This window comes from Elaeis guineensis, chromosome 2, assembly GCF_000442705.2.
Source record: "Elaeis guineensis isolate ETL-2024a chromosome 2, EG11, whole genome shotgun sequence".
NCBI lineage: Eukaryota > Viridiplantae > Streptophyta > Magnoliopsida > Arecales > Arecaceae > Elaeis > Elaeis guineensis.
The window spans coordinates 87,091,634-87,106,453 of NC_025994.2; the positions used below are offsets into that span (position 1 = coordinate 87,091,634).

General features: G+C 35.8%; 1 long non-coding RNA gene across 2 annotated transcripts; it reads right to left on the reverse strand.

The window, feature by feature from the left end:
• Positions 1–13,627: 13,627 nt before the first annotated feature.
• On the reverse strand, positions 13,628–14,820 carry LOC140855459 (uncharacterized). 2 transcript variants are annotated; one of them, XR_012138387.1, is made up of 4 exons: positions 14,705–14,820; positions 14,497–14,593; positions 14,277–14,374; positions 13,628–13,965 (listed from the first exon to the last, which is right to left on the reverse strand). It is a non-coding gene; the product is annotated as an uncharacterized lncRNA (long non-coding RNA). The 2 variants fall into 2 exon arrangements; XR_012138386.1 differs by lacking the exon at positions 13,628–13,965 and having other exon boundaries at positions 14,048–14,374.

The following is a 14,820-nucleotide window of genomic DNA, read 5'->3' on the forward strand; positions in this document are numbered from 1 at the left end:
GAGAGAAGTCAGAGGTCTTCACCAAGTTCAAGATCTGGAGAGCGGAGGTGGAGAAGGAGTAGGGGAGGAGCGTGAAGTGTCTAAGGTCAGACAATGCGGAGAGTACACCAGCAGAGAGTTTCAGGACTACTGTGAGGAGTGTGGGATCAGGAGACACTTCTCAGTTAGGGGGACTCCACAGCAGAATGGGGTGGCCGAGAGGATGAACAGAATACTTTTGAAAAAAGCACGATGCATGAGGCTGCAGGCAGGGCTTCCAAAGGAGTTCTGGGTTGACACAGTTGACGCAGCGGGTTACTTGGTCAATCGGTCACCTCACATCAGGTTGGATGGCAGATTTTCAGAAGAGGTGTGGTCTGGGAGGACAGTTGGGCTGGGCCATCTATGGGTATTTGGGTGCACGGCCTATGTGCACATTGGAGCTGGTGAGTGGAGCAAGCTAGACACTAGATCACGCAAGGCGGTGTTTCTAGGCTATCCGCGAGGAGTCAAAGGATACAGGCTGTGGGATCCCTTGGAAAAGAAGGTCATCATTAGTCGGGATGTGACTTTTGATGAGGAGTCAGTCCTACGGAGGCGAGCAGGCATGGAGGAGCAGCAGGAGCAGGAGGAGGTCCAGCAGGGCACTGCTGGACAGCTTACCTCTTTTATTTTGCCTCTTGCAGGTACTACGGGAGGACATGACATTCAGGTGGAGAACCTACCTAAGGTGTCTCCACAGGTAGAAAGGACTCAGATGGATGATCGAGGTGGAGAGGTTAAGCAGAAGCGAGCTGGACCGAGGACTGATATCGATGTTGCCCTTCACAAGCTCAAGAGGACCATCAGGCAACCAGATCGATATGGCTTCGAGGAGACGCTGTCATATGCCCTGGTGACAGCGAATAGAGACCCATATACGTATCAGGAGGCTATTGAGAGCCAGGACAGAGAGCGGTGGGTCCAAACGATGTCCGAGGAGATGCAGTCTCTCCACAAGAACCAAACATGACGATTGGTACAGTTGCCATAGGGGAAGAGGCCCATTGGCTACAAATGGATCTACAGTCGCAAGAACAGAGTGGAGCTGGTTGAGGCCTTGGGACACCAAAGTGGAGATTGTTATGATCCAGGTGGTGTGCCCAAGGCCCAAAGGACCAAGGCTAAGGCCAAGGTCCATCATTCATGAGGGCTTCATGGAGGTTCTAGGGCTAGTTGGGCCCAAGGTTGAAAGGCTGTGGGCCTTTCAAGTTCTTGAGGTCTAGGTTATGTGGGCCTCAAGGGACCAACTCTTTATGGGCCAGGTCTGGGCCCAGGATAGATGAGATTAGGTTGAGTCATGGGTGTACGTGGGCTTGGGTTAACCTAATCTCCCATAGAGTTGGTCAAGGGAGTTTTGGGTTTGGGTCACTTGACACGGTGTTTATATATACATGTACTGTGTATAGGTTGGATTAAGCCAAAAAAATAGATAACTCTTTCTCCCAAGTCTCTCTCTCTTCTCCCTCTCTCTCCAGCTCTTCTCCATGCCCTAGGAGCAAGAAACCCTAGGGTTTCTTGCCACCAGTCCATAAAAGGAAAGAGAAGAAGGGGAGGCGCTAGCCCCTTCCCCCTTGCAGCCGCCTACCAGATCTGCTCTCCCCCTCTTGTAGGTGCCCAAACACCAGGTCCAGGACCTGAAATCTCTTGAGAAGAAATTGGTACAAATTTCTCTCAGATCTGAAGTTGATCTGAGATCGTTTGAGGTGCGGGTGAGATCTCCATCAACAGATCTACAGGAAAGGCTGCAGCAGGACAGATCTGCGAGGTCTATTTCCATCTATCTTCTTCCTCATCTAGAACACTCTGATTTAAGATCTACAAATTGGAAGACCTCGGTCTAGGTCTGATCTGGTAGGGTACCAGATCTTGGATTTTTTAGAGGTAGTTTCAGAGGCATTCTTCATCTGGAATGAAAGACTGACGAAGAAGACAACAACCAGGCTGATTTTGTCAAGGGCCTTTGGATCGTGTCCAGACGACTCCAGATCTATTCGTTGCTGGTTTCGCTGCACCCAAGGTTCATGGGAGGAGTCAGGATCGTGCTCCAACAGCATGTGGTCTGTGATGCTAATTGTATATAATGTGTTACTTTGAAAGTGCATGAAAGAACCATTTATTTTTATATCACTATTGATTTTGGGTCCAAAAGTATCAGGTAATGAAATTGATATATATATACAATCGTTAATCGATAATCTGAAGGAGCTATAGGAAAATGGAGGATAGATATATAATTTTGTGAGTCGAAGGAATTTTAAGTTGCATGCTTCGATTTTATGGACCATAAATAATTTTTCTGCATATGAAAACTTATCTGGGTGGAGTACCAAAGGATATCTGGCATGTCCAATATGCAACAAGGATGCATCCTCCTTACACTTAAAGCATGGATGAAAAAAATGCTTCATGGGTCATCGACGATTTCTACTTGATAATCACTCTTGGAGGATCCGTTATAATCAAAACTTTGATGGTAAGTCCGACCGACGTCCGCCACCTAAGGAGTTAAGTAGAATAGAAGTCATAGAACAACTTCAAGTCATTAGAAACATCTAATGTGAGAAAATATCGGGTACTCATAAGCAGAAGCATACTGAAGCTGAGGTGAATTGAATGAAGTGAAGTATTTTTTTCGAACTACCATATTGAAAGTAGCTACTACTTCGTTATAATCTGGATGCATGCATATTGAAAAAAATATTTATGATAATATCATCGGTGTAGTATTGAACATCTCAGAAAAAATAAAAGATAATACAAAAGCTCATCTTGATTTGCAAGAAATAAAAATCCAATCGGAGTTGCATTTAGTTCGTCGAGGTGATAAATTTTTTATGCCACCTGCATGTTATTCATTGTTTGGCAAGGAAAAGAAGAGTTTCTATGGATGGTTCAAAATCGTAAAGTTTTCTGATGCTTACGCTTCAAACATATCATGGTGTGTTGGTAATAACAATAGTAATATCTCTGACATAAAAAGTCATGACTCCCATATGATGATGCAACGCTTGCTTCCTGTGGTCATGCATGGCTATTTAAGTGGTGATGTTCTAACTGCATTGGTTGAGTTGGGAGTGTTCTTCCGAGAATTGTGTTATTGAAAATTAAAAATTAACTTACTTGAGAAGTTTAAGAAGGATATCATGCTCATTTTTTGTAAGTTAAAAAAAAAAAATTTCACCATCATTTTTTGATGTAATAGTGCACCGAGCTATTCATCTCCCAAAGGAAGCTCTTTTGATCAGACCGGTACATTATCGGTGGATGTATCTGATTGAAAGGTAAAAAAATTATACGTATTTTATCATATCAGTTATAAGATATAAATATATTTTTAAAATTTAAATTTATTTTTACTTATAGATTCTTGTGTATCCAAAAAAAATATGTGCGCAATAAAGCACGGCCTAAAGAATCTATAACGAAAGCATACGTAGCTATGGAGTATGTCACATTCTGTTCGATGTATCTTGATGATATCAAAATAAGATTCAATCATACAGATTATAATATAGACCGTGAATGGGATGACAATGAACCGATACTGTCTATATTTAAACAAACGGTTTGACTCATTGATGGAAGGAGATATGAATTTATAGAGGTGAATGAGCTATCCAAGTCATACTTCTACGTTCTAAATAATTATAAAAAAATTAAAGATTTCATTGAGTAAGTATCATCTTAGCATACTGTTTATTGTTCTAAGTAATTTTTTTATGTCGACGTAAAATTAAAAATCATGACTTGTGGTAGTGAGCATAAGAGTATACTATCCAGAGAGAATAATACGGATGCTGATGATCGACATGAAAAAAATTTATAAAATGATTTGAAGACCTTGTAAGTTGCACTAGTAATATGTTATTTTTAATAATTATAAAAATAATTATTTGAACTGACATAATTTTTTATGTTATGGTGTAGATGAAATATAAGTATTTTACTAAAGAAAAGAATGTGACTGATAAGTTGTATGATTTAGCATGTGGCTCTGATTGAAGAGTTAACCACTACTCATCCTGTATCATTGGAGGAATAAAATTTTACACAAAAAAGCTTCAGATACAATAACAGGTCCAAAATAGTGGAATTGCTATGATAAGATATGAAGGAGAAGAAGAGATTGAATATTGTGGTGTACTTATAGATATCATAAAACTAAAGTATGGATCCAGTAATTCTTTATTTTTATTTCAGTGTGAATGGTAGGATATTAGCAATAAAAAGATCGATATTCATATCAATCCATACTTTATCAATGTAAACTTTGCACAAACATGGTACCAGAATGAACCGTATATATTAACAACTCAAGTGAAATAAGTAATATATTTGAAGGATCTAAAGTATCGAGATAATTAGTATATCGTACAAAAAATAATATCTAAAGGCATATATGATATACCAACCTGACTAGAGATGGATGAAAATTTGAATTTATATGAAGAGGAAGCTTTTCAAGAAGAAGAACAAATATTAGTCGAGCTTTTTATTGATGAAAATTTTATAACAGCTCCTTTGAATAGGGCTGATCTGTCATCCAATGAAGTTAAAGCTGATTTTATATTTAATTTTGATGAGTCAGAGGACGACGATCAGCTCATAAATGACGATGAGATAGAAGACGATATATTAGTCGATTATTATGATTCGGAGGAGAACCAACACATCGAGAAAGATACGAATATTGATGAGTAGATCTATATTCTTTATTGAATCTTTTCTTACAATAATGGTATGCGATATAATTCTATTCTTTAGAATGTAATTTATTTTTTACTATTATTGTTCAATATCATATTCATTTATATGTCAAAAATTATAGGTATGGCATCAGAAGACAGACGACGATATTTGCATTCGCAGTCTACCCCTAAGACGAGGCATCTTCACCCATTTCTACTACCGCACCAGTAGAGTCACCAGAAGGTCCTGCACTAATAGTCCCAATGAGGCAGGTCCGAGTGAGGTGGGTCTAAATAGTAATATTATACTTTTTATATAATAAAATTTAATTTTTTTTATTTGGATAGCTATCATACTAATAATTTATTTATTGTTGTTTCAGGCCAGTCTCCACCGATGGTGAGGTAAGGGTGAGGTCCATCGAAGAATCTCGCTCTAGAGCATTGGAGATGCGAATACCCAGGATAATATCTCTGTATTGAGATACCACCAGACTACACCAGGCCCATTAGGGGATGGTGCGAGCTGTGCCAGATCGAGCTAAAAATCATATACCGCAGCTATGCCCTTGTGATGCTTTTTGATTGGCATCACATTGTACGGGCTCAGAGAGAGATTTTCTACACCTAGTTATAGATAAAATAAATTATACTGTGAATATTTAATTAGTACGATATTTTTTTAATATTTGTTATTCGCAGGGTGTATTTGATATTATTGATTTTGAGGAGGATCGCGTGCGGCGAGCTATGGATGCTCATTTATATTTGCGTTTCAAGGAGTATCGCCACCGCATCCATCAGTATTGGTACATGTGATGTAAAATCATGGGGTGGAGGCAGCATGACAGCAACCCTATGACAGCATCACTATGGATGACTGAGCTCTTATATGCTGGCATTATGAGGATCCGACATATCAGGTTACACATCCAAATTTTTTTTTAGAGTTTAATGTGAATCATTTATTCTTAAATTCAGTTTGTTACTTACTAATTTAATTGCTAACTATACAGAGATGGTGTGTTCAGAACATCGCGAATTGGGTGAGATAGACCGTGTCGCATTGTGGGGGTTCGAGGTCCTTCGCTCATCATATGGAGTAGATGGTAAGTAATTTTTAATTAGCATATTTTAACTCTTTAACTATTTAAAAATTTTTAATTAATTATTCTCAAATTGCAGAGAGATGCAGAGAGTGACGAGCTTTCTGATAGGATCGATATCTACCAGCAGACCCACCAGCGACGGTTAGGAGAGTAGACGATGGAGAGTCAGAAGCTTTTTATAATTTTTTTTAATTATTTTATTTATTTATATTTTAATTTTTAGTATTTAATTAAAATCACTATAACTTTAATTTTCAGAATCGTATGATAGGCATCAGATCCCAGCCTATCCTTGAGGGCTCGATCGCACCCACAGATGATGAGATCTATGATCAGGTGCTTGGTACAAAATTCTGTTATATTAAGGGTCTAGAGCATGGGATCAGTGCTCTCTTATCTTCACGCTCGTCCAGGACTAACATCCATACTGCTTGCGATACTCGACTAGTGAAGGTGCAGAGGCAGGCTATTGAGGATCGACAGCGAGTTAATGAGTTGGCTGCACGTATCGATGAGTACCAGCTACTTCAAATCCAGATAATGGAGCGGATAGCACAGATGGAGCGGATGATGCAGCTGATGAGGCAGCAGCAGGTCGGTCCGAGCTCTTCCAAACGCTTTCCTTTTTCAATCCGTTCTCCTTCTGTAGATACCAACACTTGATGGTCTGTTTATGTAGCTTTTTATTTTTATTTTAGATCTCTTATAATTTTAATTTAATATAATAAAATAATAAAATTTATTTATGAGTTTATTATATAAATTTTTTATTTTTATTTTTTTTATTTTTAATTTATAAAAAATATTATAAATATAAATTAAAAATATATATTCATAAATTATTTTTAAAAAAATATGTATAAATTTTTAGCGATGGAATTATTTTTGATGAAATATTGATCGCTAAAAAATATATTAATGATGAAAAAATTAGTCGTAAATAATTTTTTTAATAAATTTAAAAATATTAAAATTTTATATTAAATTAATAATGATAAAAATAATTTTATCCTAAATAATTGATAATTTAATAGTGCTAAAAATTTATGTCAAAAATTATCATATTTACGATGAAACATTTACGTCGCTAATATTTTTTTATAAATCTAAATTTTATAAAAAAATTTAATTAAATTAATAGTGACAAAATTGATTCATCATAAATAATTATTTTTTATTAATGACTTAATATTTTATTGCAAATTATTATTTTTTATGTCTAAAATTTTTCATCATAAATAGTTTTCAAAAAAATATTTTTTTTAATGATGAAAATTTTTTATCGGTAATATCGATTATTAGCAATGAAATTTTTTTTTCATCATAAAAAATTATCAACGATATCATTATTTGTGACTAAATATTAGCGATGATAATTTTATCACTAATAACTATTACTAATAAAAATTAATTATTAGCAATGAATTTTTTGCATTGCTAATATCCTGTTCTGTTGTAGTGACTACATAAGTGTTTCTTCATGTTAAGCCAATTTCTTATAATGAACCGTAGTAGGTTTGTTGTACTATCCATAAGGCCTACTTTAGAGATTGATGTGGGGTCGTCTTAATGTATATTAGATACTTACGGCATATTTTGGATATGTTACTTCATTGTGCTATCCATAAGAACTGTATTTTTCAGATATAACTGTATAAAAATAAAAGGTCTAACTTAGCTAAATACTATAGTTTGTTGTACTATCCATAAGACTATGAATATCTTAGAGGCAAGATTTTATTGAGAGTTGCATGAGATATATTTGGAAAGAGTTTTCTATCTTTGAACTCACTGAAGTTTGTTGTGCTATCCACAAGGCTTCTTTGAGGAATTAGGATCTCAACCCCATTAGAAAATCAGATTAGAATTTCTCACTTATCATAGGTAAGGACTATAATATCCAATAAAATAGTGAGAGACATAATTAGACAGAAGACTTGATCTAGTTATGCATGTCATCATGAGTGGTCTGCTTATATTATTATTTTTAATTTATATAGATTAATTCTCTTTTAGGACAACTTCACTCTCATTACATGACATCATTGATGCAAATATATTGATTGGTTTGAACTATGTGGGTTGGTTGAGGTACTTACGAATGAGATTCACACAGGAAAAGATCTCCTATTTCTAGATATTTCTGACCCTAATCCGATCAATGAAAATGCTTCTAAAGAGGATCAGGCTACATATAAGTTGTGGCAGTCTGACAGCAAGGCTGTCAAGAGTATTTTGTTAGCCTCGATGAGCAAAGAGTTGCGAGACAATTCAATAATATGAATCCTCACTCCATAATCCTTAATCTTAAGAAATTATATGGAGAATAAAGTCAGCAAGCCAGCATCTTCAAAAGGAAGAAGGCAAATAATATTCCTATAAATATTACTTGTTATTATTACGGCAAGATAAGATATTGAAAAAAAAATTACAAGAATTATCTTACAAATTTGAAGTAGGATATAAGTATTGCACCGAAAGATGTGTATATGATACAAACTTATTTTTTATTAAGTACCTCAAACTCTGATACTTGAATATTGGATACTGCTCGTAGTTCGCACATTTGTAATTCATTACAGTGACTATAAAATATCAGAGGGCTGAAAAGAGATGACTTCAAACTTTTCGGCACAAGTGGAGAGTTCATTAGCACAGAAGCTATGGGAATTAATATGCTAAAGTTGCCTTCGGGCAAGACTTGAAATTAGAAGAATGTTATTACATACCTAATGTTATTAGAAATATTATTTTTATATCTTTGTTTCTAAAATAAGGTTATGAAATAAAATTAATAGGCAATGGTTGCTCCATATTTTTTTCTAATGAATTCTATGATAGTTGTTATATTGATAACAATCTTCTAATCCTTGTATTCAATGAAAATATTTTTTATATTGATAAAAATATAAAAAAAAAGAGAGAAAATATGAATATCACGTATCTCTGATATTACTCTCTTGGTCATATTAGTGAGTCAAGGATAAACAAGTTGTACAAAAAAAAATTTTGACCCGTATGATTATGAATCATTAAAAACTTATGAATCTTGTCATATGGATAAGATGACCAAGACTATATTCTCTAAATATGGAGAGAGGGCAAGTGAGATGTTAGCCCTAGTACATTCAGATATATGTGGGCCGATGATAACTCAGGTCAAAAGAAGATACTCCTACTTCATCACTTTTACAGATGATCTATCAAAATTTAGATATGTATTCTTAATGAACCATAAATCTGAAGTCTTTGATAAGTTGAAGGAGTATCAAAGTATGGTTAAGAAATAAACTAAAAAAAATATTAAGATTCTTCGATCTGATCGAGAAAAAGAATACTTATCCAGTGAATTTCTTGATCAGCTTAAAGATAAAGATATTTTCTCTGAATAGACCTCTCCTTATATATCATAGCTAAATGGTATAGCAGAAAGGAGGAATCACACTTTAATGGATATGATACAGTCCATGATGTACTTCATCAATTTTTTAATACCATTCAGGAGATATATCCTAAAAACTGCCATATATATATATTGAACAGGATGCTTTTGAAGTCTGTTTCTGGTACTCCATATGAGATATGGAAAGGAAGAAAGCTAAATCTTAAACATCATAAGGATGATGAAATCAACATCATTAGAAATGACAATGAAATCAACATCATTAAGGATGATGATCCGCGGACCTATTTGAAAGCTATCATGAGTAGAGACTCAAATAGATGGCTAAATGTCATAAAATCCAAAATGGACTCAATTTATGCCAACAAGTATGGACTTTAGTTGATGCACCTGAGGATGTGACCCCAATAAGGTGCAAATAGATCTTCAAGAAGAAGATCGGAGTAGATGGCCAAGTCGAAACCTACAAAGTTAGGTTGGTAGCGAAAGGTTTCAACTAAAGTTAAGGAATTGACTATGATGAAAGCTTCTCACCAAAAGCTATGTTCAAGTCTATTCGGATTCTGCTTGCTATAGCTGCATACTACGATTATGAAATCTGCCAGATGGATATCAAGACTACTTTCTTCAATAGTAATATTGAGGAAGAGGTCTATATGACTCAGCCATAGAAATTTGTCTCAAGTGGAAGAGCAAATCAAGAATGCAAGTGTTAGATGTATGTTCTAAAAGTCAATATGATGAACACATTGTAATAATTCTAAAACATATTTTTGTACTTAAACAATAAATTTATCAATAAAGTGGATAATTGTTATCCATTCTTGTGTTATATGTCCGAGAATCATCCAAAGAATTAATAACTTAAAGATACATATTCTTAAGAGTTTGAAATTTGAGATATGTATAATTAATTTCTAAATTACTTTCAGTTGATCGATCATCATAATGATGGTGATTGATCTAGTTAGATCGGTGCACAGATTACTTCCTTCAGGGTAGACAAATCTCGAGTCTACAGTGTAGATAGATTGAGCGAGAGTACGGGTAATTGTTAGAGAATATCGATATTGAGTGTGATCATATGAGAAATTACATGGATATCTACTCACTCATCAGTAATCTTCTCGATGCTGTAATGGTGTGAGTGATTTTTTTTATCTACGGTGCCTCAACTACTCACAGTTGGGTTGCTGTAGTTTGACTGTATATAAACATGATTTTCGAACTATTTGGATCCTTGTAGTGTATGTTAGCTACAATAGGTTCATTGTAGGAGTAGGGTGCACACTTATAAGGGATCTATCTATTAGATATATGTTCTAGAAGTCAATCGGACTGACACATTAATTCTTTCTAGGATATAATTTTGTATTTGACCTAAGTATTTAAGATAATAAATTATCATTTATGTAGTGTATGTATCCATGAATCGTCCAATAAATTAACAGGATGATGATATATATATACTCTCTCAAGAGTTGAAAATTTGAGACCATCGCTAATAACCTTCTTTCTTGTAGTGTTGGGACTGCTCTATATTCCAAGCAGTCATCTCCTTTTCTTGGCCATGCCGGCACCTCCACCTGCAAGTTGTTATGATCTTAGACATCGGTTTGAGTGGAGGATGCCATGACTAGTTGGTGCCGGTCGATTACCACCTCCTTGGGATAGAGGCCAGTAAAGTAGCCAATGGATAAAACTTCTATAATCAGATCAATCATAGAAAGAATTATGATCGAACCTCATAACCTACCACATCTCCAAAATACACCGCACGTGCGTTGCTAAAAAAATATGAATGGATAAATTTTAGGGATTACGTGATGTTTATCAAAATTGTCCAAATACTTTTAGAATTTATCTATCTTTATTTTTTTAATATTTTATCACATATATTTATATGTATACAGCGTATTTCATGATCGGATCATAATTTCTTTTATGATCGATTCGAACATAAAAATTTTGTCCGTGAACAATCTGCCACTCAGTCTATCCGAGGTATAATATTATAGGGGGTCTCCCGAAGGCAGCATTTCTGATATTCAAGAGAATCTTATAGGAAGCAGCACCAGGAGTTACACGGAGATTGAGGGATGTCCTTTATTAGTCTTTCACAGTAAGCAAACACCTCGAAAGCTGAAAGTTCTCTTCGAACTAAGTTGCGAGGAGAAACCCTCTATAATAGGACAAATCTAGAGATACTTCTTTGGACAGAATCGGTATCCCAAGGATGCAAAGGCAATCCAAAGAGTTCCCGATGAACTCCGATTTGAAGGTGGTGTAGAGTACTAGCGTTATCTCTGAAGGACCATGGCTTGATATTGAAGGAAAAAACATGTCATTCATGGTGCCATGCCGGTGAGCGCGGAGCAGCACGGAATTGGAAGGGAAAAACACCAGGTAGGCATTATAGCCTACCTTGATATGATCTCACTCGAAACGCGGGTGGAATCTCTTCAAGGCCTGGCAAATAAGAGCACGGCTTGGTGGAGCAACTCCATTTCTTGAAGAGAAAGCTCAGAGTACCCCCGCTCTAAGGGGATTATTGTAGTAGCATTGCACATGGTGGTCCTTCATTAATGGGAGAAAGACCTGGGTACTTGGTGGACGGTCCGGGATAAACAAGCTGCTCCCTTCAACCCTCTTCTTATGTCTCGCTTGGCATGTATGCGAGGAGCGTCCGACCTTTTTACAAAGGAAGCACGCTGGATCGTTTCTACACTCTCTTCGGTAACGACCGTGATCCCCGCACTAGGAGCCAGCACATTTTTGAAACCTCCGAGATATTTGTTGCTTCGAGAAATGTTGGTAAGGCTTTGGCAGAGAAGCAGACCTTTTAAAAACACAGATAGTGGGGCCTAAGTTAATGGTGGATTTATGAGAGGCCCTTTGGTGGTTGGAGCTGTTTTGGGGTAGTGATCGCCTCCGTATTGTATGCACCAGGTGCAATTGGACCGCGTCAAATCCCATGGTGGTTAACACGCCACGCTACCCCTTGCCCTGGTTCGCTTGCACCTGGTGCATGCAATAGAGGTCCTTCCGTGGCCTAGGCCAAGCACTTTGGTGCTGAGACGCAAGCGTAGGAATGGCCGGCAGCATCCCTTTGTCAGAACTTAATGGCCTGTTGCCTTGCATGCGCCAGCTCCGAGTGAATCAAGGTAAATCCCGGAGTATACGTACGATGGATAGCAGGATTTGATGTCAGTGGCATAGTCAAAATTTTTATTTTTATAATTTAATATATAAATTAAAATAAATAAATAAGTATGAGGATTCAAACTACTAAGTTAATTAAGATTTCTTACTTTACAAGAGTTCAAAAAAAAAATATATATATATATATAATATTTTGAGTAATATTTTCATATCTCTTAAAGTATTATATTAAAATTTGAGAGTTCAATTGAACCTCCAAACCAAACATGGCTCCACCTTTGTTTGATGCGGTCTAATTGTGCATGCACTCGATTAAAGATTTTCTTGAGGGGATATTGGATATTGGGGTGATCCATCCAAAATCAAAGATAATATGCATAAAAGTGATGAGATCACCATATTTGATTGCATCATAATGATCCTACGTGGCAATAATTTTAAATCATCCTCACTTCTCAAATTATTCGCCAATCCAGTGATGGAATATCTGTTCTTGAGGTCGACAATGCAAGATTACCTTCAGACAATGATCTTGAGCTAAAATATAAGGATAAAAATACTATTCAGTTTAGCCAAAGAAAATGGTGCACCAATATACCATTGATATATTATATCAATATTGTATATATGATATTATGTAATATTTATGATATATTATATTATAATATATTATTAATCATATTATTGTCATATTATGATTCAATGATACTTTTAAATTAGAATAAAAATATTTTATTATATTTTATATTAATATAATAAAAATATCTAATATATTACTTTTATTTGTCTAATTTTTTAATCAAAATAAATATTCATATTAATAAATAATACATTATAAGTATAAATAAAAATATTAATTCTAATAACAATTAATATATTTTTATAGGATTAATAATTTATAGTACTAATAAATATGCTTTTATAAAATCTATTAATTATAAATATATTAATAAATATAGTAATATTTTATTTATAATATATTTTATATAATTAAAAAAATATATTTTATAGAATATATTATAGATAGTTTTGATATTATATAATCAATGATCTTGAATTTCTATTAGAATACCAATATATTACTCGTGGATATCCGATGATCTTTAATTACAGGATCATGACCTATTAAATACAGTGATTTTAGTCATCATAGGATTCAAATTATCAGTAATCTTAGATCAACATGATGATCCTATTTAGGCTGCCAAACGCTACTCGAGATTCTTTCAAGTTCCTCGTGAAGACTGGCCCCTGCCATCCAAACGGGAGGCCATTTGCTCCAGCGAGCACCACCGTTCGGGGAAATATGAATTTCTTCTCCAGTTGGATCATGGTCAGATCTCCAAGATGGCCTTTGAGAGCCGTACCTCTACAGGAGCCTTGGTCTTGTTGCGTCCACCCATTCCGACTACTGCTCTAGCGATCGCCTGCCATCCCCCACCTACTCTCCGCCGGGAGCCTTTCGCTTTCAAAGTCATGCTGCTTTCTCTCGAGAAACCTCCAAGAACGGCACCCTTTATCTGAAGCTATGATCTTTGCTGCCGAGTATCGACGTGCAACCGTAGTGTTCTTCACTTACACACTGGGGTTGTTTTGTGAGGGTACATACACAATTTCTGATCTATACTAAGGAAAACATGCAAAATATCAAACAATTTATAATATGGTCCAATCTCAGATATATTTTCAGTACTTTTATTCTTTACGGATAACAATTACAAAGCTCACATGCTGGCAGAATACGAACTAGATACTTTCATAGGAGGAGGCTAGCATAGTTCTCACTCACAGCTAAAGCATATATGCAGACACGCATACATACGAACACAAATACATACATAATAATCATAACCAATCCCCACGATCATCAAGCTAAGGCCACGGCTGGCAAACCTCAGAAAGGCCACAGCTGGAGTTTTGCAATTGCACCTCAAGATTTTGAAAGAGGCTTCCGGGCAAGGAAGAAATACATCGGTGTAAAAATCTCTTCCCTGCATCAATGAGCCATGTCACCTCGTCTGAAACTGTCATGCTTTCCGTGGGCAAACACTACTACGTATGAAGATTGGAGCATCCAGCAATTGTAATAAGTGAACTCGAAATATTTACTCACCTTCCACCTTCCACAAGTGTGTCGGCTTCCAATTCTAGGACTGAATGACTCTTAAACTACCTGCTGGAGCAAGTCCCACATATTCTAGCATACTAACCTGTAGGAAAAAAAAAATCCAAGAAGGAAGAAGCTCAAAGCTTCAATTAGTAGGAAGAAAATAGTGGGAAAAACAGAAAAGAGAAATGGAAACAGTAATGATCTCATTTACCATAGATCTAGTGATCCAACGTCCAATGGCTGTTAATCGAAAGTTACTTATGGAGAATTGGCTCGCATCCAAGGGCAAATACCATGGCACAGGAGAATCCAACGCACGATCTCTCT